Source organism: Ischnura elegans, chromosome 1, assembly GCF_921293095.1.
Source record: "Ischnura elegans chromosome 1, ioIscEleg1.1, whole genome shotgun sequence".
Lineage (NCBI taxonomy): Eukaryota > Metazoa > Arthropoda > Insecta > Odonata > Coenagrionidae > Ischnura > Ischnura elegans.
In genome coordinates, this window is record NC_060246.1 from 167,209,473 (window position 1) to 167,234,669 (window position 25,197).

Sequence of the window (25,197 nt, forward strand, 5' to 3'; positions counted from 1 at the left end):
AAAAACCTGCATTTCTACTCTTTAATTTCATATGAATCATATTCAATCGAATTGGAAGAGTGTAATTAAATATTTTAATTTTATTATTGAAGACTGCAGTTTAATGCATATATTTTTTCCTTGAAATCTGATGCGGGTCATTTCTTGCAAAGTGCAGCTAATTGGCGTCGTAACATAGCTTTTATCGTATTCATTTTATTTTAATACAAACCAATAGAGGTTTAATGACGTTTATGAGTATTCTTCCCTTGTAGCTGTCACAAGATAACAACTGTCTATGTTTATAATTTATAATAATTTACTACAACTCCCAGCAAAAACTTTTAAGTGTCATTTTATAAAATAGATTTTGAGAAAGGGTCCGGATTTCTGAGATTGCTATAAAAGTGCTCCTCTTATAGACAAATGTTCTCCTTTATGACCTTTCAATATCATCAGGGGACATGCCAGGCGTTTGACTTCCTCCGTTGCCTCTGCTATCACGCTGCTTCAAAAGAGCATTTTGACTTTTACGAGGGGAATATGTATGAAGTCTCTAGCGATGTCTTTGCGATTTTATGCGATCGCGTAAGTGCTTCTGCTCTCCATTTGCCAAAGCGAACGAGTATTTTTTATTTGTGTCGGAACGAAATAAAAATGAAAGACGCTGAAAGTATATTTTCGTGCGCTACGACGATTCTGAAAAATGCAGATTAAGCTGTCATAGTCAGTTCTCTCATTTGAAGGCATGTTATTTTTTGCCAGAGTATATATTCACTATAAATATAGCTATGTGTATTTTTAGATGAAAATTCTCATAGTAGACTCGCTGCACTCAATAAAAACTATAATATACGAAGTATCAGGAACTGTTGGCGTTTTATAGTCTATCAACATTTAACTTGGAGATAAGCTCCCACAAGAAATAATGTTTATATGCAGAATTTATTTATTTTGGGAAATGAATCCCTCTTAGTTATGCATAACTTTTTTGCTTTTGTATCAAATAAAATGAAACCATCGGAGGGTATCTTCAGGAAAGGAACTTGACATAGGATTTTGTTGATGCATTTCAATGCTTTTTGGGATCAAAATTTGGATCGGTTTTCCAAAAAAACTTCATCTACCTTTGCCTCTATGATGCATTAAAGTACACTATCCAATTCATTATTTCATATTTAAAACCAGAATTCTATGCAAATTTAAATTAATTCCTTACTATTTGGTCACGGAAGTGATATAATTTTGACAAGTAAGACTTTTCCTTTATTAGCAGAAACAAAATGAAACGTTTGGGTGTAATGAGAATTAGCAAGAAGATGTACACTGTTGATAACATGAGCTGACTTGATTAAATAATCAATACGGTTTATGATTATTACGTAGCATAACGTACGAGCTCCCTTTTGCTCTCGTTATATCGACAACCTTCTCCTTCCAATAAATATTCAATATAGCTTAAAATTCGGTTAATTTGTATAGAAATAAGTATATATTTTCTTATAATTCATTTTTTTGCATTATCTTTCGCGAAAAATATAGTTTTAATTGTAATGAATAAATATTAAGTGATATTTCGATTGAGTATTGGCAGTGAAACCTTTTAGACTTTAACTAATTTTGGTCACGGAAATTAATTTTTATGAGTTTTTCACTCGCAAAGAGATGATTCAGTGTTGCATTGGGAATATTTACTTTAGTTATAATATTTACAGAATTTTTAGACTTTCCCAATATCTTGGAAATTACCCAGACGTAAACAAATAATTATTCATTTTCATCTCACTGATAGCGTGATCTTCATTTGTTGTCTACATTAAAAAATATTTTTCGATTGAAATTCTCCTACTCTGAAGTAAATTTGCACATTTCTATAAAAGCGAACTATTTTCAAAACATATCCTGTGAAAGTACACTTTTAATATTGATCTTGCTTTAACCAGTTTTTTATTTATAATTTACAAGTTTTATCGGAATGAGTCGTGAAAATAGAAAATATTCATGCATATAAAAAGAAAGCGTTGAAATGAATTCAATTAAAATTGTTTTTCGTATCGTTTTATTTAGATTATTATTATTCGCTGGTAAATAAATTTCATCGAATGAGAAAAATGAAGAAACGCATTTTTCCTTTTTTCGGCCGCCCACCTGCCTCCCGAGGGATTCGCGAAGAAAAATCAATGGCCCTCTCGCAGATAAGTTGATGATGTCAATGACTCCTGCCGAGGAGGTCACTGCATGCCCGCGTTCCCTCTATCTCATGCATCGCCCTTTCGTGATACGTTCTCACCTTAACTCTTCTGTTCAACTGCTTCCTTCCATGAACTGTTCTCCCTCATAAATCTAGTCAGCGGTAATTCTAGCGACGTCACCGACTCATGAAAACGGTCGGCGGCTTTCTCGTATTTTTTTTACATTGACATGAATATAGAGTGAATGAAAGAGGTCGTTTTTCTCGTCGTAACTTATCTTCGATTTTAAACTTCCGAAATCTGTTAATTAATTGCAATTTAAGGCCTTAAATGACCCCTAATGACGCATCTAATGACAAAGCACGTTGCTTTTGCTATGCCGGAGAACTACCAGTGCAAATATCAAACGTCACACAGCACGTATCAAGCCGTTAAGCGAACTCCTCGCATGCCTTGAGCAGTTTGTCTGGAGTAAGAGAACCAACTTACGGCTGATTCAATCGTGCTTCTTTAATCACGTTAGTCAGCTGTTAGCTCAGCATTATTGATAGCTGGCCATTTATTTTTCATTTACTGTCAATTGTGAGAGTGTTTGAAAAATAAATTTATCCCTATTTTCAGGTTTAGGCAACAGCCTTTGTATCCGCCATTTATCCGTGCTCTTAGCAGAATAGGGCCGGTAGCCAAGTAACTTAGATTGTTCGTCAAGTCATCCCGCGAAGGGTTTTGGTAGGGAAGGAAAGAAGCGCCGCTGCGATAGGGGGCACGCCGACGCCTCCGGAGTGAGAATAGGGTTAGAAGAAGGGAGGGGGGGATAGGGAAATCCCAACGCGGTCATTAGGGCAGCGTGGGCCACTAATAGGGAAGCCTTTATTTGATGTTTTATACGGAAAGAAAAGATTTTCCAATGGAGGGGAGAAACCCAACGATTATCTGTAGATAACTACATGAGCAATGTTATTTAAAGTAAATTGTAAGATAGCCTCATCCTTATCGAACATCATTGAAAGTATGTAAGTTCTGTAAAGCCTATAAATTAAAATCCCAAAATTCTATTCTATTCTCAAACCACCAGATACAGCTCTTATTGGCCATTTTACACCAGGGTGATCAACATATGTAACAAGTATACGTACACAAACGACCATGCCCTGGACCGGGGAAACCTAACCAGGCGGGACTCGAACCCGCGCCCTCTTGTTTGGCAGGCGAGAACGTTACCCCGCCGCCACCGAGGCCGGCAATGAAATACCATGCATGACACATGTAACTTTTTAGGCACTCATGCAATAGAGTGCGAAGATTTTTACCGAGGATTATTATGCGCACATTATGGCTACGCAGTGTCCACAGGCCAATGCCAGCATTGAAACACCAACTAAAGCTTTACAATTGGATGTAGAAATATGAAGAAAATTAAAACTTATAAGTATTAATAATTTTCCTTCTTCGTGAGCAATGGAGACGAAATTTTCAATTGATGTACAATATGTGCTGAAAAAGTAATTCAATCGGATGCTCCCTGATGCTCTAATTCACACGAGCGCTATACTGGCCTCAAGGAATACCGGAGGGGAATATCATCTTCACAACACAGGCTTCAGCGCCCCACTGCAGGGAATGGAAGGGCCAATTTCGTTTTTTCCGTAAACGCTCGTTTAAGGATTACGACGACGCTTCAGTCAACTTAAGAGCATCACTATTCAAAGAAGTGTTAAGTAACGTGAAAACAAATGCTCTCAACTTAGTAAGCCAATGGCATCCATCATATACAAAATTTCTGTCTTGAGTCAATGAGTAGAGGGTGATCTCATATATTAGAGCTTTTTCTTCAATGTCCTATATTCTACTAAATGAAACCCTTAGGAAGGACCAATTAAATTCTGCGCAAATGTAAATGCGCAGTATTTCTTGCATGTATGCTGAATGCGACGCGTTGCAATATTTGATTCGGAGAGCGTAGTGGGCACTTAAACGTGCCAGCATCAAGAGTGCCTCGCGCCAAATGTGAAGTGCGTGCCGCAGTTTGATCTCTTCATTCTGAGGTGTGCAGTGCAATTCCTAAATTATTTGACGAGTGAGTTGTATACGGAAAAAATATTGTGAGTCACGTCAACGTCGAGGCGTTCGTGATGCAGGCGATCAGGGGAGGATGCGAGCATAAATAATATAAATCCCAAGGATGCGAATATCAACTGCTGCTCTTGTTCAGCGAATGGGTAAGGTGATTCGGGAAGATCGTGGATTTAAAATATATGCTTTCAGGACTTTTTGTCCTTTAATTAACATCCATTTTTCTACATTTCATATACATTTACTTACACCTCTGATTTACATCGTCCTCTCATCATTTACTTCTCTTCTTCATCATCATTAAATGAAGCTCTGGCTAAGAGGACAGTATTTTTCCTCATGCATCGAGCTGCATACAAGCGCAGAGCATTGACTGAGAACACCGGTGGCTGACTGCTATGATGGAATATTGGAAGATTTTTCCTACGGTATGACCAATGTGTTAATCGGAATGGCGATTATGAAGAGAAGTAGCTGGCTGGTGGAGCTAAATTTTTCAAGTGAAACTTTAAAATTTCATTTTCGTTTTAATGTCATGACCGATCGGACCTTGAAAAAGAATATTCCCCAATTATTCACCTCCTGTAAAGTTTTATGAAAATGAACTTGCTTTCTTGTCAGCACGCTCATATATATGAACAGAACTCTACGTCATAGATCTTATTTTATTCTGGACCACTAACGCCAAGGGAGCGCGTGGACGTGTCTTTGACGTGTGCATTGGAAGTGGATGCTGTTATTAATCGATTCGGAGGAATTGATTCGCTGTCTTTGACCTCTTCGGTTTGGCGTCTCGGAAATCAAAGTGCGGCCACAGTCGGCAGATTCTGTGGGAAGAAAAAAAAATCCGGAAGTGCGCGTCATTCCCTTTTGTGTTTCCGGCGCCGGAGTCAGCGCCTCCTATCATCCATCAACCCTCCATACATTCATTCTTCCCCTCTCATCCACACACGCTTTCCCCAACAATGCTCAACTCACTCAGTAACATTAAAATAGAGTATTTTATGATCATGAAGTGGAAGTTATTAGTATTAGTCAAAAAGACTTTTCAATGACTTTATTTAACTAATATTAAAATGAAGAAACGAAGGGTCAAACACTAAAATTGTTTTCGCCGAGCACGATAGATTTATGCGCAGTACAGGATCTTTCCGTATTTTTATGCATTTCAATTTATTTAAAAATAATTTAAAAAAATTTAGTGGCGGCTCGTGAGTCAAATTCTGTGAGGGGCACACTCCACCGGTGGGGGGGTCAAAATGTTGTGAGTGAGTTTTTAAGGTAAATGATTTAGTGAGTTTTTAAGGCAATCTAGAGACCATTATGACTAACTCATACACAAAACAATCACTAACGCCAAAACACTAACAATCACTAATTCGATTAACTCAACTGCAACTAGGCCTATTTACATTAAAACAATTTTCGCATAATAAGTCAACTGGTCACCAAAACAAGGTATTCTGCAACACTGCAACACCAAGATTATACGACTGGCGGGCGACGCGGCGATGTCAACTCACTAGATACGTCGTTCTGCGCATGCTCGCACGGCGTCCCATTACTTCCATAAGACACAAGCTTAGACGCGTCATAGCACCAGCTGCCCCCACCACTGCCAATCTCCATATAACTCCGTGGGGATGGATTGGGGCGTTCTGGCCAGCGCTCCGCGGCCACAAATACGAACTTCTCGCGCTAATTTAGTGTGTTTTTCCTGCATTTTCGATGTATGCGATTGAAAAAAAACACTTTTGTAAATTAGATACATAATTATAATTGAATGTATGCATATATTTTTTTTCCTTTTTTTATATCTTTGGGAGGGACGGCGTCCGAGAGTCCTTATGGGAAAGCCGCGACTGATAGGCACTTTCATAAATATTTGGCAATATAATATGATTTAGCTCATTTTAATCTTTCCTTATTTTTAATTATGCTTTTTATCACTGAAAGAATCTAAAAATTAGCAAATATTATATGGTTTCACAACAGTCCCAACTCCAGTTGGTGGCGGCAGTGAGTTATGAATTTGCTGCAGTCGGATTTTGCTGCTAGTAGTATGCAGCAGAAGAGAAGAAGTCAAGACTAACATTAAAGTAGGGAAGCAGAAACTGATAGAGGTGGATGAATTCGGTTATTTGGGAGGCAAGATAACTAGTGACGGGAGAAGTAAGAAAGAAATTATCATCAGAATAGCCCAGGCGAAGAGACCACTCCACCAAATGAGAGACGTGCTTACAGCGGGAAACTTAAATATGGAAGTAAAGAAACAATTTATAAGAACCTACATTTGGAGTATGCTCCTATACGGAAGTGAGGCATGGGCAATGACCGCAGCGGAGAAAGCAAGGATAGAGGCCTTCAAAATGTGGTGCTACAGAAGAATGATGAAAATCAAATGGATCAACCGAGTTAATAACGAGGAAGTCCTAAGAAGAGTGGGAGAGAAGAGAAGCCTCATGAAAACCTTAATAAGAAAACGGAACAACCTTATAGGCCACATCGTGAGACATGATGGCCTGATGAAGACAATCGTCGAAGGCCAAGTGGAAGGCAAGAACGGAAAAGGAAGACCTCGAACAAAATATATGGAGCAAGTGAAGGAGGATGTGAAAGAGAAGAAATACGTAGGTGTGAAAAGATTAGCTGTTAGGAGAACTGAGTGGAGAGCTGCGTCAAACCAATCCTAGGATTGTTGACCAGTGATGATGATGAGGACTTTCATCATCGCAGTGTGTATTTTAATTTACCATATTTATAAATTTTCATTTCTCTTTTCACGAGCACAAACGAGTCTATTGCAAACATAGATCTTATTTTATTCTGGCTTATATAATTAATTACTAGATATATAATTAATGTACCTGTCTACGCAATTTTACATGTCTGAAAATCGATTAAAAAGCGCCAGAAGAAGCAACAGAAGTCAAGCTCAGCTGATTGCAGGAAAGAATGGCAATGAGACCTTTCCTTTACTTGCTTTCTCCTCTCCACCTCTTTCTTCCTCTCCTTCGATGAATTTCATTGAGTGCTGACATTCTCAACTAGGAATCCACTTGCTCACTGGTTGCTCATCAAATCGTCTCATTTATCAATCGCGTGAACTCTTTTCAGCTTCTCTTTCACATAAATTACATTTTCAGCACCGCAATTCACCTCCACAGGCGTATTGCGGGGGCTCCTAGGGCGTTTACAGAGAAAAAAGAATAAGGTGCGTGTCGGACATAGTTGACTATTGAGTTCCACTTAGAATGCATTAAAATCCTTCACTGTAATGGGGGTAAAACGAATTCCTGTACCGATCCGTTCGGGAAAATATCTGATCATAATAGTGTTGAAATAATTCATTCCTTGAAAGCAGTATTCGGTTAGTAGTTAGCCTGGTAGTGATATTCTGAGTAATTAAATATATTTATTTTTTGGAAAGAGGATTTAGTATCACATAGAAATGTTTTCAAATAATATTTTAGCATTCAAATTCTGACATCTGATGAGTCATTATTTGAGAAATCAGTGAGACTTTAACTGATATTACTCCTGTTTATACAATATTTTTTTCTTCGGCATTTGATTATATGTGAGCGGGCTTTGTTTGGGACTTCTTACTACGCATGAGTTTCAAAATCATCGAAGTTTAGAAAACGGCCGATAATAGGCTGCGTGGAGTTTTTCATGTGATTTTTGCATTATTATCTGCAAATCAATGAAAGAAAGTTATGGCAACCATAGTTTGCACATGGTGATCTTATCTTGCTTACAGACCCAGACACAGATGTTCTACGTTCATCATTTTGACGGCGACGGCGGATGACGAGCGGGGAACAAGATGAGATGAGTCCCAGGAAGGTATCAGTTGATCGGATAAGATGCGCTCGTTAGGGATGTAAGCATTAGCCTCATTGGGGCCGTTGGATTTACGAGAGCAGAGGCCGTGTTTCCTGTCGTCTCGGCCGATGTGATGTGATGGAGTCACGTGATCCAAGAGCAAACAACTCGGAATTGATGACGGACGAAGATACTCCGCGGAGAGGAAACACAGCCATCATCAGTATTTATTACTACTTTGGACGGCTTCTTCTCTTACGACGGCCGAAAAGGCTGATCCAGGGGCTGGGACACTGAATACATTATTTTGTTTGCGATCGGAGCCTTTCGATTCCAAACAGATGCGATGAGAAACTAACCTGAAAGGAAGAAAAGAAAATATGAGCAAGTAAACAAGTTAAACGTCAACAGAAGAGTGAATGGTAATTTTTGTGGGCCGTCAGATAGTTACCATAGAAGCGCAAAAAAGCACTTTTTTATGCTTCATAGGAATTTAGTCTCCAATTTTTGACGCATAACAGGTGTTGACGCTGAATACTGCGTTCGTTTTTATTGCACACCGTTCATTATGTTTGCTATCGATATATCTACATCTGCAAGCCTCCTTGATCGGCGAGTGTGGGGGAAAGGGTGTTTGGGCTATAAATGTTTACAAAAAAAGAAAAGATATTATGCATTCTAGACATTCAACTATTAAGTATTAAGATGCTTTTTATTTTTCGATATAAACGAGAATGCTTCATAGCCATGAAATTCAGCCAATATGGAAAACTCACTGCCTTGATAAATCACATGAGAAGTTGTCTGAACTGGGTGATGCTTTACTACTTGTAGGATTTTTTTGTCCAGTCACAAATAAAATTTTAGGGTGAAGAATTTACAGAATAATTAAAAATTATCTTGGAGGATAACTATTTTAAAAGCATTTTCTTTTAATTAAATTAAATCTTACAAAATATTTGTCTGCAAAGAATATTACTGAAGTTTTCATCTAAAGAGTCGTTTTGGAGTCGATGGAGCGATTAGCAGTGTGTACATTTCACCGGAACATTATTTTTTTTTTAATATTTGGTCAAAAGTAAAAAATTCCTCAACGACATCCCGCATCCCACTCGACCCGAAAATTTTTCCTATGCCTCAAGTATGAAAATATGGCCTCAGAATCATCTCAAATGAAAAACTTCCTCTCTTCAAGTAAAAATGTGTTAAGACAAAGTGGGACTGGGTTTCCTGCATGAAATATTTGTGAGGATGGCGTGTTATCTTCAGTAGCTTGCGCACTGACTTTGTGGAGCTTCGTATTCATGGCTAAATGAATAGAATTAAACTTCATAATTCCACTTCTTTATTAAATTGTGTTAGAAATTATGGAATGTTTAATGTTTGAAGGAATCGTGTGTTTGCGTGTTTCTCCTTGGGGTTAGGAATCAATTTTAGAATAGACTTTGTCACCAGTGCGGAAAATCCACAGAGAAGAAATCATTCGCCTTGACCGGGATTCGAACCCGGATCCCGCACAAAGCCTTTATACGCGCCTGAAAGAGCGCCGCTGAGAAAAACGGTTCAGCCTATCCGCGATTGCAAAGCATGCTGTGGAGTGGACTCGGCCAAAATGCTATCGTGGGAGAGAGAAAATCATACGTAAAGAAAAACGCCTTCACCCCGGGTTGATGCAAGAAGCTGTCGAGATTGGTTAAACTCAGAACAGCATCAACCGAGAGGTGGGGTATCTATCCTCTCCACCAATCACGGAAGAGAGCACTCGCAGAGGCAACCAATCAATTACGTCGATTTTCCCAGTGCGATCTTTCACGCATTCGATTAAAGGTGCGTATTTTTCGTTGCCACTCTGCTTCTGGGTACCCTTGGGTAGTTTGCGTGAAGGAAAAGGCCTTTAATAGTGTACTATATTCCTCTTTTGCCCTCTTCCCCGTCTCATACTTTCTCCTCTGCACTTTCAAAAATAATAAGTCCCGTGAATGCGTTCGCGTTACTCTTGGCCGCCTTGTGAATGAATGCTTATGTCCTAGAATAACCTGTTGGAGCAAGGAAAATAAATTACATATTGTATCCTGCTCAGAAAATATTGAGTAAAGTTAAAAATATTCAATAACACATTTACAAAAAATATATTTTTTCTAGGTTTTAAAGAAACCACGAAGATCACTCACACGAAAAAATACTGATTGAAAAAAAAGAAAATCGGGACGCGGTTTAATCCGAAAAATGGGGAATCATCAGTCATTCTGCGAAAACCTGACAAAAAACATAATTTGAACTTTGTAAATGTCACACGAGTTTCGATGTATTTAATTAGTTTTGATAGTTTTGGATTTAATACTCCGTGAAACGTGAGAAAATAAGGCCGATGTGAGATGTACCCACCTCTTAATCGGTGGTTAGCATCATTACTCATTTTTAAAGAGCATAATTAATTCGAGCGTTGCATTTTATTACATTTCCAAAGCATAAATCCATGAGTGGATGACGGTGCGTTTATTTCCGTCGTCTGCGACGTCGTGGCCATTGTGTTCGTTCCCCATTCGACTCGAGTGAAAAGGGGGGGGGGGATAAGAGACCCCCGTTATGTTAGGGTGGGTGGATGGATGATGAGGAGTTCCGGCAGACGCCTCCCGAGCGGATAAGACTTTGATTAATTATTCCCAATCGGGATCCTCTCCTCCTTAAAGGGCTTCTGCCCTACTTAGAACGAGGACCAAGAAAGTGGCCGCCGGGATGGGCTTTCTCCTGCATCGGGTTTCCATAATCTCTGGCGTTTGATGGGAGAGAAAGAGAGGTATTTTGGCCGAGGAGGGAAGAAGCCATTTCAAAAAGGGGAGACTTTGTCGGATCGATTGCTGAAGAAGGATTGGAACACAAATTGCCTTTCAATGGATTACCAAGCCATTCATTTGTTAGTTGGGGGGTGAAAAATATCGGCCGTTTTATGACGCGAAAGGGAGCGGCAATTTCTATTGTGAGACGCGCTGGAAAAACGATTTTTGATTGATCTGTAGGCCCTTCTTTAATAGGTACCCGTAATATCTTCGTGTGCATACCCGGATTTTTCTTACGCATAAGCACATTCAGGTACTTGCGTAAATAAAACTGAGGTGCGAGGCATATTTATGTTTTAATCAGTGAGTTATTGTATTTGGTATCTTAAAAAGTTAATTTAACAAATAATAGCAATTTTTGAATTTTTAACGATGAATACTTGATGAAATTCTAATGGAAGTAGAATCATGCCAAGAAAATTGTGCTGATGGGATTAAAAAAACTAATAATCGCAAGAATTTATACTTCTATGTTTGTAAATAATTAAAAAAGGTAGTTAATTAATAACTATATTGATTCTGAGGTAAAATTCATAAATATTACAGAATAATAGTTATTTGAAGACGGCGATGAAATGACGCGTAGGAAATCGGCTGTAGCTGGGAAGATCACTCTTTTTAAAGAACCAACAAATCGTTATTATTCGCGTTTAAAAAGGGATTAGAGTTTATTCATACAATATTGATGTTAAATACCATAAATGTGGGAGCTTGAGCATATGTTTTTTAAAACAGAGTAAATGTTTCAAATTTCTGGGATTTGGGTACCCGGCTATACGTGTAAGGGATAAATATATTATTACATCCCACTATAATGGCAATATTAAAAATTTTCTAAATTAACAATACTGCCTTTCATCATCGTCACTGATCCATAACAATCCTAGGATTGGTTTGACGCAGCTCTCCTCTCAATTCCTCTTTCAGCTAGCCTTTTCTCACCCACACATTTCTTTCCTTTCACATCCTTCTTTACCTGGTCCATATATTAGGTTGGGGAAAAAGAAATCCATTATTTTTTCATAAATTTCAGGACATTATTTAACATGCTTTGGATTGTCCGATTTCGGTCACATATGCACCGTTTTGTTTGACAATTTGTTGCTATTTTAATAATGGCTGTATTATGCCTCTCGCACGGAAGTCTTGGTATTTTTTGGCGAAAAACTATAGCACCCGTTTTTCTTTATCTTCTCTTGATACCAATTTCTTAACACTCAAGAAGTTTTGCAATGCGAGAAAAATATGATAATCACTTGGTGCTTGGCCTGGACTATACGGTGGATGCATTAAAACTTTCCAGCCAAGCTCTCGGATTTTCTGGCGATTCACTACAGATGTGTGTGACCTTGATTTGTCCTGATGGAGCACAACGCCTCTCCTGTTGCCCAGTTCTGGCCGTTTCTGGCCAATCGCTAGCTTCAAAAAGTCCAGTTATGGACAGAAGAGATCTGAATTTAACGTTTTGCCTTATGGAAACAGCTCATGATAAATGACTCCTTTCCAGTGCCACCAAATGCACAGCTGAACCGTCTTGACTCTAACTCGGTCCTTTGATCCTCATCATTCTTCTGTAGATGTCCCAATTCCTTAGAGATGCATACTCTAAATGTAAGTTCTGATAAAATGTTTCCTTAATTATATGATTAAGTATCCCGCTGTGAGTAGATCTTTCTTTTGGTGGAAATCTTTTTTCACCTCGGCTATTCTGCTGATGACTTCTTTCTTGCTTCTCCCGTCACTAGTTATATTGCTTCTCAAATAACCGAATTCATCCACCTCTATCAGTTTTTGTTTCCCTATTATAATGTTAGTCCTGACTTCTTCTATTCTGCTATATACCAGTATCTTGGTTTTCTTTGTGTTTATTTTCAGCATATATTTACCCATTACTCTATCCATTTTAACCACAATGTTTTTCAAATCCATCTCAGTCTCAGCTATGACGGCTATGCCATCGGCTAATGTTTTCTCCATGGATATTCTCTTCCGAGGCCTTTTCTTTGATTTCGTTCATGGCTCTCTCGATGTAAACGTTGAAAATTACGAGTGGCAAAGCACAGCCTTGTTCTACTTCTTCCCTAATTTTTGCCTCTTAACAACTGGGCTATGACTTTATCACTACTACTTGTTTTTTGCTTGAACTGTGAATGATTCTTCTGTCATTGTAAACAACTCCAATTTCTTTTAGGATTCCAGGCATGCTCCTCTCCACGCTGTCCAAGGTCTTCTCTAGGTCCACGAACGCAGCGAACGTTGGCTCGTTCTTTTCCATTCTCTTCTATATGAGTAGCCTAAGGGCCAATTTCGGTTCCCTTTGTGCCTTTGCCTGAAATGTAACGTGGCTGTAACGACCAGTATGGTCTCCACCTTCGCACATATGAAGAAGAGCTGCTGCCCTCCCCCCGGGTGATGAGCGGCATAATTATTTGCGACCTCTCGTCGCCAAGTCACGGCATATTCACAGGTTTCGTTATCATTTTATGGCAGTTTAAGTGGCATCGGCTTAAGTCGAGTGATACTACTTATGCTACCTATTATTAACGCAAAAGAGTCGACAAAAAATTTGACCCGAAATAACAGTTTTTTTCCATTAGATCCCAAGGTAAATTATCGTAATTTTACCATCAAATATCTCGAAAACGGCACATGGGAATCTCTTTTTCTTCGGATAATTGACTGTGCATCTTTTAAAGTTAATGTGAATAAGTTCCATCAAGTTTTCGTTACTTTCACCGAGGTTCTCTAACTACCTAAATCACCCACCCTACCCAGAGATAGACGAATGCCTCCTGAGGACGACGTCACTTTTTGTCCGAGACTGCTTATTCGACGAGTGATCCCGCTTATCTCGCTGCTAAGCTATCTATCTAGGGGTCGACCCACCATCCCCAACCCGGTGGGCGAACTCGATGGCTTTGAGCTCAGCCGAGAAAACACTGTCTTCACATTGTATTAAATTCTTAAATTACGAATACTTTCAGGAGATAAGTGCAACATAAAACATTGAGAATGTTATCATTAATTCTTCGAATGTCTGTCCACAAACGCTATAAGGCATTATCTCAGTTAGGTAGCTTTGAAAATTCTCTGATATCTATAACCTCTATTCCATGTCAACGCTGAGAATGTTTCCCTCCCTTTTCAAGACTTTTTTCGGTGGGAAGGATTTAATGGACGCTTTAAGCCTCCATAACAATTAATCACGCAGAAATGGAACGAGGTTCTTCCCCTCGAATATTGGAGGAATAAAAGAGGGCTATCTGGTGAGTTAAAAAGGAATGAGCGAATACTGAGAGAGGGTTCCAATCTTATCGGTTCATAAAAGTCATCATCAATTAATCTATCTACCGAAGCGAAATAATGGCTTTAAAACATGAATTTCCAAGAAATTCAATCATCCCTCCAAAAATGATTCTGTATAAAAGTTAACGATTATTAATGAGGATATAATATCGAGTAAGTCTTCTGGAACAGTGATTTTTGCTTTCAACGTCATTTCATAATCCCCCTCGTTTAAAAATACTGCAATCAGCCTTTAGTAAGCTGTATTTTGAATACCTTCCCGTTAATATTGAGTTGGGTGATACATATTATAAATATGACTTCAGAGAATAAGGTGAATTTCCAATACTGATAAAATGTATTTTTTATCCTCTTGTATGGACTTCTGGGGTTATCCACCGGGTGAGAAATGCGAATGGTAGCGAGCTAATAAGATTATGACCTTTTTTAAATGAACCGAGCCCTCTCTAGTTATTCGTTGATCAATTATTTTCACAGCATCAGAACATCATGCCATTATAGCGTAATTAATTGTTGCGAAATCAATTCATTCTGGCGTGACGACGAGATATTCATGGTGAAGCAAAAAAAACCCAGTGCTGTTCCACAAGCTTTTATTTGCTGTCAACTGGCTTCGACGGCTATGGCGTCTCATTCTCAAGACTCATTCTCAATAATACAACTCCTGTTCGTCTTGATAATTAATGATGGCGCTTTCGCCGTTGAAACTATTCGACAGCAAATAAATGTTTGTGGAACAGAGTTGAGTTTTTGTGCTTCACTATGAATAATTAATTGTTCTTCTTTTACATCTTCATTTAATTTGATAATCAGCGAATTTTAAGTGACATTTACACCTCCTATCTTTTGCGATCTCCTGAATAAGTATTATTTCCTTTTCAAGGCAAAAGTGTTTGAAAAGGCTTTTATAGGAGAACTCTACTTCTCGGATGCTATATGGATGGCACTTCAAGTGCAACAATCCGTCCGTCGAATGGGACGCTAAGCCGTTGCCTTCTTAGTACTATTCGTCAAGAGCTGACGCTCTCCACTCTTCCTCCCCTACCCTTCTCTCACGGAGGAAATGACGTGAGCTTTCAGTTGCCTCCTCCGAAGTCTTACACTAGTTACAAGTCTCCGAGTCTGTTTGTTTTGAGTGTAGAATTAATGCAATATATTCTCTTAGCATGAAAAAAATAAAATAAGTTTACCATATCTGTGTCAAATTACCTTTACCCTTTAAGCAAATCGGCTTTTCATATGGAATGTTTACAATAGCACATTTTATTTAGAATATATTGGGTCTCGATTTCATTTTGTATTTAAATTTTAGGATCTTTACCTATCAGGGAATATTCGTGGATATTGGCATACTTATACCCTTAGTTTGGCCAAGTTTGGGATTACCGGGTTCAAACTATTCTATAACAGCAAATTTTATAGAGTTTTAAAGAGAGTTACCGTAAATTAATTATGTACTATAACTATCGTTTCGGATGCTATCTCCTGAATAAATACCTATGAATGAAAAAATGCGAAATAAAAAATTATCCTTAGAGCCCAGATTCCTTCGAACTTCGATGCCTTGTTGAAAAAATGCAGAGCGAATTTTCACATTAACCCAAGTGCTTTTATACTTTAAGAAAAACCTGTTTCCTCATATGATAGCGCGAGGAGGCGTTGCTTTTATTTTCACACTAATATTATACCTGAGTTTATAATTCCAAGTCTTTTCAAGTAATTTCGGCTGTAAAATGATAACTCTGGACCCGATAATGTATGAATTGTACTGGATATGTATAAAGTGTTGTACTGAAAGTTTTATAATGTTGGTGTTAATTTCAAGAGGGTGATAAGTGACGAAAAATAAGAGTACTCGTGGAAGCATTTATAACCAGCATGAAGATGGACGCAAGGGTAGTCTTGTGTACATAATTTAAAAGCGATAGAATTCCTTTTTTGGGGAAGGAAGCCTTTACGGGCTAGAAATGGCACGATCTCATTTTAGTGAAGACGGTTTGCCCGTATGAGCAGAGGGAAAGAGATTTTTAGCGTACGTGGTGTAGACTGCGAATAGCCTTTATTGGAGCATTTTCTGCCACCCCTCCCCCCCACTCTAATATGCTGTGGCTGTTCATTGTTGAGGCTGGCAGCCGCAGTCGGAAGGAGAGGAGAAACGGGGGGGAGGGTGCGTGACATGCATTTGTCTGCCTACACGTGGTACACTCTTTTAAAGGCGCAACAGACTGCCCTACCGTAGTGACGAACACCACCAAAGTCGCTTCGGTATCCAGGACCAGTATAGAGCATGCGTTGTATTTACAGTGGTTTTCAGAACTTTCTTGACAAATTGAGCGGCGCCACTTCTGCTCCTCAGAGAAATTGAGCTTCACTTACTGCTGTTATTGTCCTTGGTTACGCGCCACAAATATTTCGTTTGTTTGTAAATATATCTTGTTCTCGAAGGATAGGGCGTAGAATATACCGTATTATTGCATATTTATCTTTTATTATTATTTTATTTCGTTGACAATGAATTGTTCGTGAGCTTTAATGACTTCCTGGCCCCCACAGATACTGTCGGTTTGTATTTTGCGTATTTTAAGCCTTGCACTGCATGGAACTATCCGTGTTTAATAATTATGATTATTGTTTCAATATAACCTCATGTGTATGGGTGCATTTGAAAATTTAAGTTTATGATTACTTCTGTGCGTGTTTTAGTACATTACGGAGTTTTCTGAAGTAGATATTTGAGGTCAGTGTGCACTACTTCGCCCGATATCTAATTGCATTGTCGTGAGGTTGATGACTGTATTGCGAAATGATCGTGCCAAGCATCTATGTTGGAACGAAGATTTGCTTTGTTTACTGCGATGTGTTGCTGTCCAAAATATGTCGAGAGAAATACTTAGGTGCATATTCTATCTTTCACTAGCGGTATTACTAAAAGTTAATGAAAATTTCCTTTCTTGTCTAATTTGAGAGTAAAGTACTTATTTCTAGCGTTCCCTAATTTTGACTCATGTCGATTGCACGTAAGTAATTTGTGATGATCAATATAATTTTTAATTTCGTCATCTGAGTGATTATGTAATGTTATAGCCGTGATTATAGTATTTTTGCCTTCATATACTTCTCGAATTTGTTATTATTACAATTCGTGTGTCATATGTTTCTGATTTCCAAGTCAATTGTTGCCAACACTTGCGTAGATCCAATTAATCTCTCAGTACGGATTCTTTCATTTTTTCTGTGGGCCAATAAAAAAGACAACCTGTTGAAGGTGTGAGCTGTCGTTAAGCCTTCCGTGACTGTACGGGGCAGTTCAGTTACCCCAAATTTTTAAATGTTGTATAGTTATTTTATGCTATCCCTTTGATATTTTTCGTATTGGAGCTCAACTACTTTGTCGATATTTAGGCGACGAATGATATTTTTACATTTAAATTGTTTTTGGAAACTTCAATTATTATAGTTGGGGTAATTTCACCCACACATCTGTTGGAGGGAAGAAAAAGTTGATTCTTATATGAGTACAGGGATGAAATTCGAATGCAAAATAAATTTTATTATATTATATCTTCAATGCCGCCTATATTCTACGTGACTTCTACATGACTCACCTTTTGTACTTATTTTTTCATAGTGTGTCAATGCATAGGTGGACCCTTAAAAAATATGCAATATTTTTAATACGGTCCCATTATCATTACGCTTGTTATGATTTACGAGGTATCCTTGTGACCCCCTCCTCCCAGAACAAAATTCTGGATGCGGCCTTACTTGTGCCTCCCCCCCCCCCCAGAAATAAATCCTGGATCCGCCCCTGAGTCATTGTACGCAGTTATAATAGCAATAATATTATAAATTAAAAAATTTAAAAACAACGTTTTTCTTGCCAACTAAAAACAAGAAAATAAATTTCTCTGCCCTTATACGAGTCTCAATATTAATTGTTACTCAATTGGTGACATTATCAATGGTGGTATTATGGCAATCATTACGACCAAAACGAAAAACTTTGGGGGTACATTACATTTAGTATTTGCAATAAATATGAATTTGGATAATTATCATTTGCAGTTGTGTTTTCAATAGATATGCAAATTGATACTATCTGCTGCTAATTGATACTAATCACTATTATTAAGGTTATTTAAAATTCAGTTTATATGGAATGAGAAGGTAAGGCTCAGTACTTAACATCAGACCGTATTAAAAATTAGCACCTAATAAGTTGATTGATTAATATTCAAGAAGTCATCCGTTTATGTTTAAGTATTCAGCAATTATGCATTAATGTGTTATATTATCTGAGAGTTTTTGATTCCCTTTTAGTTTTCAAAGATCAGTAAAGTCTTTAACTATGCAAATGTGTTGATTTTAGATAAGAATATGATTGGTAAATCAAATCGCAGTTTGGTAAGAATTTTTTAAGAGTAATGTCAACTATTGCAAATACGTTGTAAAGTGCGCCCAAAGTTTTTCGTTTTGATCGTAGTGATTGTCATAAAGTATATCACCATTTGAGTAATAATTCATATCGAGACTCAGATATGGGCAGAGAATTTTATTTCCTTTTTAGTTGGCGTGAAAAACGTTTAAAAAAATTTTAATTTATAATGTTATTTTCTTCTTTTTAGTTTTGAATTATTTAAATCTACCAATAATACAATGAAATAGTTTTAATTGAATTGACACACGCATTTTTATTTTCCATTATGAATAAATTTTTTCGATGAATTTTTAATTTTTTTGTTTTAACTCAGGAAATTTAAGACACTGTGGTCTTTTAAAGCAATTATCAATGCCAAACCCATTCTTGGAGCAAGTTTATGCCACGCTAGACCGATACTTGACTGACGCTGAAAATCTCGTGGAAACAGCCCCTAGAGATCTTTAGTATGTTATATACTCGTGGCGCACTAGTTATAACTCGGTTCGGGGAAGTGCACTGCGTAAACGCACCACGGCACCTATTATATGACACACGAATAGTATATAAAACATATTCGAGAAGTATGTGAAGGTTATGAAGGCAAAAAACACTATAATCACGGCTATAACATTACATAATCACTCAGATGACGAAATTAAAAACTATATTGATCATCACAAAATATTTACGTGCAATCGACATGAGTCCAAATTCGGGAACGCTAGAAATAAGTACTTTACTCTCAAATTATAAAAGGAGGGAAGTTTTCATTTACTAATGACTTAATACATGAACATAATAAAAGGCAAAAGAAAGCTGCACGATTCTTCATATACTGCTAAGGCGTACAGAAGGCGTTACACAGATATTAAACGAATTAGGCTGGGGGCCGCTAGAGGCTCTAAGGCTGCGCGCTAGGCTTGAACTGCTTAAGTAATTGAGAATAGATATTTTTCAGAGCACAAGAAGGACATAATATTAGACATTCACTATATTTTCAGGTCCGACAGAAGCGATACATCAAGAGGGATATTTTGGCGAAAGTACGTATAGGTTTCCTCCCGAACAATAAATGTAATCAATTATATGTGAAATTTCGCATGCGGACTTGCCTTTTATTTGTAAACGGCTGGCGTCCTAACCTAACCTGTTGCCACGCGCCTGTTGGGGTTACTTTGCGGGGTAGCGTGTAGATGAAATAGCATATCCTCTTTCAAATCGCATCTTTTCCGCCCCAGTTGCTCCATTGTCGGCGCTGGCAGCTGTGAATGGCTGCCTTTGGTGTACGAATAAACGTGCTTTGTTTTTTTTTTAGTTGCCTGCATCGCCATCATAAGCGCGCAACAGGCAGGGCGGCACGAGCTTCAATCGAAAAAAATGTGATCAAAAATCATAGCTACTTTATTAAATAATTATTCCGGCGGAATTGCACCGAAATATAGAGCGACCAATGCCATCTGTTCTCCTCTTAGTTTATGAACATATATGTTGTTATATTTTCCGAAAACTTAATGCGAGCCTTTTTTTAACAAATTAGTGGATATTAAAAAAAAAACAAAAATTGACAAGGTTACAATATTATTTCATTTTAATGAATTTTTCTCAAAGGGAACAGTTAATTAGGTGTATGGTTATTCATTTGAATTCACTCATTTCAAATTATTTACTTAAATTAATTATTTTGAGCAGCATTAACAATAATTAATATGAGCCAGCATTCGGTCTGTGAAAGCGTTCAAGAACGTTGAGTAAGGCACGCAGTCTCACGTCAGTGCTGATAGGTTTCATTCTGACCGTAAATTTCTCTTTGGCGTCGTATGGCAGTTATAATTCAAGCGAAGAAGTTGCAGATCACGGTGAATGTGGTGAATGTACTCTGCAGCGTCAGATGCAGGATAGCTGAGGGAAATATTCCCGAGCGTCACCGTCTGCATACACTTTGTCCACATCATCATCAACCTATGGCATAACTTTGCACGTTAAATTGAGTTTATCCAGCCCTGTACAGCATTGCAACGGAACTGTTATTGTTCCGACTGAGGAAGCTTGAAAACGGCGATTCCGATAGGTTCCCATACGAAGGTGGGTTGAGTGTGTCATATCATATGGAATGAATATTTTAATTTCTTTGAGAAGAGTAGTTAATATTTGTCACTTGGAGAAAGTTTTAGTCACGTAAGCATGGTAGGAGAAAATTTTTAAATATTCAACTTAAATGCCTTTTAGATTCTTCAAAAATTTGCGTTAGGCAAGATGCAATAAGTTTACGAAGATATTATTTCTAAGGGTTATCAGTCGAACTAGAATATTTGGAGAAAAATACCGTAAAATGAGCCAGCTATCCTTTACTTTTGGCTAAATTCGTAGAGCCTTGTATAGCTTTTGATTAGCAAAATTTATCCGTAATGTTTGACACCAGAGAGATGTTAAGGTTTACGATGTTTGAACAATCAATGCAAGATAGGAGGAAGGGCTTTGGAATGGCAGAAGATATATGCGGTTAACAGGAGCGAAATAGCGCAACTGGAGCGGAATTAGGAATAAGTTGCAATGCGAATTTAAACATATTCTTAGACCTCCCATTCTACATAATACGTAAGAGTTAAATTTTAAATGTATGAACGAGAGAATGAACACGAAAATGCACCGTGTAACACCCTACTTGTTATAATTTTCTGTTTCTAGAACCTGTTCTAATTTTGTCATGCATTCGTACATGTTTCGCTCCGGTCCACCAAATTTGTTCACTCACACATTAACTCGTACGTGATAATTTACCGTGTAACCAGATCTTGACTGTGATTTTACGAGTATCAAGAGCCGTTCAGTTCTTTCTCTGCATTCAAGCCACCTCAGAATGCTTGCGGCAGGGTGCTTTAGAATATCAGCCGTACACCAAAAGAGGAAGGCAAGAACGTTCACGTAAGAGATAATCGACTACTGAGTCCCACCTATCATTCGTTTAAGCCCTTCATAGTTTGGGGGGAGGCGAATTCCTCTATTTCTTTTTCAAGTAAAGTGTCTCTATTTTTTTATCGTTTCTACCGGAGACATGTCCTGCATAGAGATTCCGGTGCAATCATGTTCTTCGAGCCACTCAGAAGTACCTCTTAATTGTTGAAACAATCTGAGCGCAGCCTCCGAGTCTCTTGCGGCACCTACACTTATTAGTTTAAAGACTGAGTGGAGCTCTTTGTAAGCTCTTTACATTTTTGGCGAATCACACATCTTTCATGTGATGTAACGATTTTTTTGTATTTCCTCCTCTAACTTCATAAATATGTTATTACACCTTAAAAACACTTTTTATAGGTTAAAATCTCGGGAGCAAAGACACATCCGCCCGCCACAACTTTTACAATCCAACTCCCTCTGCTGCTCGTTATTGCCCACTTCATTGTCCTCCTCCCATCAATCGTCACACCAACATCCAATCCGAAACAACTCAACATTAAGTATTACAGTGTATTTTATTGAATTTACGAAAAAAATGTGGTGGTACAAATGTTTAAAGAGAATGAACGAAGTACTCCCATTTTTCCTTTTTTCTAGCGGTGCATTACTCCATATACTACACTACGACAACGGTCCGTTGTCCTGGTTGACCCGGCGTGATGATTTTTTCATCAGCGAAATATTTTTCCTCGAATAAACTTTAAAATACCAGCGATAAGTTTGAACCAATGAATAATCTTCTAATATACTATCTCTTAGAATGAAAATGATTTAATTCACCTAATATCTATAAAAAATCTCTGTATTTAGAAGAGTCGCGGTACCCGATAGCTCTGAATATCAGAGATTTGTATCAATCTAAAAAGGTATGAATTCAACAACAAAAGGTATGAATATTAATTTTTTTATCGTTTCCATTGTTAGAGCTTCAGAAAATATTACTGTACCGTTGATTTTTTTATTTTTCTCGAAACTAAGCATTCATTCTCTCTTCAATTTGGGGTCATTAAGATAGTTTACATCTTCTAAATTTGATAGTATCTTATGGTAAATGGTACTTTGACCTATCAGTAGGTACGCTGAATTTTGTTACGCGTTTGGATGCGCGGGCTATAATGGTGGCCGAAGGTAATTTTTTCCGAATAAAATGGTAAAATTTTTTATTGAATTTCTTTCTTTCAATAAAATTCCACTCCGATTGATCGCTAATCAGCGTGTTATGCTTCGTATTCAAGGCACCTATCTCTCTTCTTGCACGTTTTCATTCGGAAATCCTTTCACAGCACGATTCCTCATGGCAGCGCCACAAATATTTCTCATATGTGTTCCCCGCGAAATGTTTGCAGGCAAGACCTCCGAAATCAGCGCCTGTGTGCTGCAATGCGTCTGACTCCGTTAACTATTCGCCTGGAATCGCGATGTCCTTTCATCCCCCAATCACCCTAATGATAATCATGTCGGGGGACGCGACCGCAAATCCGAGAATGGAATCCAAGCACTGTTCCCATCGGTTGCGGTGCCTTCATTTGGTTCGACGGCTTTTGAGTGGTCTTGTTTGCGAAATCACTTGAGCCGTGGAGTTATGTGCATGAGGAAGTCCCTCGAAATTACCCACGCAGTGGAAATGAGATGCGAGCGAATTTGCCAGCTTCATTGCCAAGTACCAGCACTGAAATCAAATGATACGAATATTTGCTCATTATCCATCAGGATAAATTGCTTTCTATTCTAGGGTCATATAGGCGTTAAATGTCGCATAAGATTGATTTTATATATTTATTATAATTGCAATTAATTCATCTTTCAATTTGATACAATTACAAATGTTTAGCCCACCTCCTCCTACGTATAGAATTTATAGTCATTAATAAATATGATAGTTTCCATTGCTTTAATTGCTACAATTTATTCTTACCACACTTTAAAATAGAGAACATAGTTAGTTACTGGAGAACAAACTATTCGATATAACCTGAGTAGTTTAAGTTTTGATTAGTTGAAGTTAGAGTTCTGATTTCTGCAGCGCAGTTAGGAAGCGAAGTTTCGTAGAGCATTTTTGCAGCGCAGTTTTGTAGGACCTTTATGTAGCAAAGTTATATAGCGCAGTTTTGTAGCAGAGTTATGTGACGCAGTTCCGTAGTAAAGTTTTGAAGCGCAGTTATGTTGCCCAGTTATGTAGCGTTGTTAGCTAGCGCAGTTATTTAGTGCAGCTATGAAGCATAGCTATGTAGCGAAGCTATGTAGCGTAGTTATCTAGCGCAGTTAGGTAGCGCAGTTTTGTAGCGTAGGCATGTAGCGCAGTTTTTTAGCGTAATTATCTAGCTCAGGTATGCAGCGCAGTTATGTAGCGCAGTATTGTATCGCAATTTTGTAGTGCGGTTTTGTAGTGCATCAATCTACAGGGAAAATGATGCCTTGGTAGCTTAACTGGCTAAAGCACTCAACCGGAAATCGGGGGAACCGGGTTCGAATCCCCCGAGCAAGGCGGATGATTTCTTCTCTGTCAATCTTTCGTACGATTCTATATTATTATTTGTAACACTTTATCACCGTGTGGTGTACATATTGCTCCTACATGCTTAAATTTGGAAATTGAGGAAGGGTTTGGAAAAGATCTCGCTCGATCATTGCAGGGGTACAAAATACCTGCTGGTTCTTGGCCCCACCAAACTACCACTAACCGAATTTCTCAATACGCTTTTCATTGGGCGGAACTAACACTATTAAAGAGCCACAACTGGCCCCGATGATAATAATTGTTTCATAATAATGGATCTTGGCTCCACTAAAGAATTTTTTTTCTTTTCAAAATCATGCAGATTTGTATGATGCCTAGTATTACAATTCCATCTCCAGTCGCAAGTCTCAGCATTAGCATTGATAAAAATTAAGTGCCTTCTGATAATCCTGGTACCGTCACTCTTCCTTTTGCGAAAATAGATATTATCCAGGCAATTTTAACACTCAAATTTCGGTCAATGAGAAAATTTATACTTTGTCTGGCGGCATATTACCCACAGGAGACGGCATTTCAAATATACCTAATACCCTGCGGGCCACCTCTAGGATGTTTGGCAGGGGGTGACCAATCACCAGCATGCACAAGAGGACCCTCACACGTACGTACCACACGGTCATAAAAATGTTACGGATAATAAAAAATACGTGCAAAATGATGCAAAAGAAAAAAATGCCGACGGTTATTAAATCTTATTGTAAATCCTTGAAAAGTTAATAAAACAATGTAAAGAAAAAACATGCATTGAGTCGTCGTGGTGATTGACGTTATTAGCTTTATTAATCGAGAGACCGTAGCTGTCCTTTGTAGTTCGAACAAATTCTAAAAATTTTAATTTATCTGTTTTGTAGCCTATTTCCTTTATTCTTATCCTAATCACGTCTACCATAGTGCAATGGTAAACGAAAAATATTTTTCACGTCGTCTGATTCTCCGAATTAATTATATAATTCAACTAATACTTTGATATACGCTCGTGCAAAGATGATCTAATTGCATCGTGTCTTCTTCATTTTTCCGTTCTAGTCGGAGGAGCCGGAATACCCGTTGCCTTGATTTTTTTCACTCAGTAAGTCTCAGTCCTTTCCT